This window comes from Tupaia chinensis, unplaced genomic scaffold (genome assembly GCF_000334495.1).
Source record: "Tupaia chinensis unplaced genomic scaffold, TupChi_1.0 Scaffold000673_1, whole genome shotgun sequence".
NCBI lineage: Eukaryota > Metazoa > Chordata > Mammalia > Scandentia > Tupaiidae > Tupaia > Tupaia belangeri.
Genome location: NW_006160196.1, coordinates 1,195,597 through 1,198,062, shown reverse-complemented (window position 1 = coordinate 1,198,062; position 2,466 = coordinate 1,195,597).

The following is a 2,466-nucleotide window of genomic DNA, read 5'->3' as shown; positions in this document are numbered from 1 at the left end:
GCGGTGACCCCGCGGGGCAGAGGGCGGCCGGGCGCCCTCTGCCGGGGCCGGGCCCTTCCCACAGCCGCCGCCGCGCTGCGCTTGCTCCGCGTCTGGCCGCCTTTGGGGTCCCTTTCCTGCCCTCTCCCGGGTCTCGGCCTGAGCGTGTGTCTCCTCTTGGTGGTTTGTTTTGTTTTATAAACTTGCTAGAGGGCCAGCGAGAGACGGGGAGAAAGCGCCCCCCATGGGCATGCTCAGGCCACAGTCTCTACCCCGCTCCCTCCTGCGGGCGCTCCGTGGCCTGCTGCTTGTCACGCTGCGGTTGGGGCTCCCGCGGCAGGGGCGGGCCCGAGCCCCTCTAGCCACAAGCCCATCTGGCTTTGTATGAAATCCCAAGCCCTCGGCCGGGGTCGCATTTCCTCTTTCTCCCTTTCTCCGTGTCTCTGCGTCTGGCTGTCATTGCTGTGTCTCTGTGGGGGTCACTTATCTCACGTTGGTCGCTCCGCCGAGTCTCTGCCAGCCTCTGCCTCTCAGTCTTTCCCTCCTTTCTGTTTTTGCTATAGGACACATACGCTCACCCAGGAGAGACAGAGACAGAGAAACAGTGAGAAAGCATAGGGGGTTGGGGCAGCGGCCAGGCCACAGTCCTTTTCCTCTGTCGTCCTCTCTGGGTTTTGGGCACATACACAAATGTAAGTGGCATGTGTCAAGCCGCCGTGTGCCCTGCTCAAACCACACAGTTCTCCCGTCACCTGCTGGTCCCCTCTGTCCTTTTTTTGGCTCTTGTTTCTGGCACAGTCTGCCTCTTTATCTCTTGTCTCCTTTGATCTCTGTTTCTTGTCTCTCTGAATCTCTTTTCTCTGTCCCAGGGTTTCTCCAGGGCTCCCCTTTAAGTCCCTTTGTTTCCCTGTGACCAATTGTGTCTGCTTTAGGGTCTTTAGAGGACCCAGGGTCCCCAGAGCCCTTTCTCCGAATCTCTGACCGTGACTCCTCGCCACCGCTGTGCAGGTGCGCTGTCCCGGGACTGCTCCGGCAGCTGTAAGCCACTGGACATGCCCTCTCTGGAGTCTGCCAAGTCTCCACTTGCACTTGGGGGGCCTGAGCTGCAGCCCTGAATAGTGCAGAAGAGACTGGGCCTGCCCGCGGCGGGTGGGGGATGGGCCAGGGAGTTGCCGCAGGGTCATCCTCAGGGACCAGAGGGCAGACGGATGATGGCCTCTAAGCCACCGGTGTCTGGTGACACTGCGTAAAAATAGTCCCATAGGATAGACTCGGGGGAAGTGGAGATTGGTCTCCCTGCTCCAGGGAAAGACGTCCCGGGCGCCCTCTGCTGGAGCCGCCGAGCCCTCTGCTGGAGCCGCGGAGAGAGGCACAAGGGTTGTAATGAAGTTCTCACGCTGTTCCTGTCTCCATTTGTTTGGGGGTGGGGGGTGCTACGTCTCCCCGCGGTTCTGTGGTCTTCGGGCCTCCCAGTCCCGCCTTCTCTTTCCTCTCCTCTCTGTCCCCTTCTCATTGGGCCTCCCAGTCCCGTCTTCTCTTTCCTCTCCTCTCTGTCCCCTTCTCAGTGGGTCTCTGACCACTTTGTGCTTCGGTGATCTGTGTGGGGGCAGAAGCTCCCATAAGTCAACCCAGGGCTCCTTCCATGAGCTCAGGTCTATTCCTGGAGTCAGGTGACATCGTGGTGGGGTCTGGTGTTCCTGAAGGCTCTTCCCACCACTTCTTCATTTCCACCCACCATTGCACACGACCTAACCAATTGCCATCCCTCTGCAACCCCCAGACCTCGGGGACAGGAGGTTGGCCTCTCAGCAGTAGCACCTCCTGTACCCCGTGTGTGTGTCTGTGTGCGTGTGTGTGCACCTTTACCATTCTGAAAAAAGAAATTATTTGTCAAGGGGCCAACAGGTGGCATGGTGCCTAAGGCTCTGGACACTCCCACATGGCTGACCGTGGTTCAAGTCCCAGACCTGTAGGCTTGCTGTCTCACTTTTTCTCTCTCTGTGGGTCTCTCTCTCTGGTCAAATTCAAACAAATTAATGAATAAATAAGATTTGAAAAAAATTTATTCATCATTATTCATTTTCTTTTTCTTTTTTTCTTTTTCACTATAGGGCGCGTGCGCTTGCCAGACCGACAGAGAGAGACAGAGAGACAGAAAGCGAGAAATCACCCCCCAGGGGGGATAGTCATACCGCAATCCCTTCTCCTCCATTCTCCTCCTGGGATCTTGGGCACGCACGCACACGCGCCCGGTGTGAGTTTTAAGCCACCGGGTCCGGGACACGAACCGCGGTCGACTACGTGGGAGTCCAGCGACATAGCCATTACGCTAACTGCTGGTTCCCATCATTATTCTTTTTCTATAATTATTCAATTTTATTTATTCATTCATTTATTTTAATTTGACCAGAGAGAAAGAGAGAAAGTGAGAAAGTAAGCCACCAGGTCCAGGACTTGAACTGTGGTCAGCCATGTGGGAGTATCCAG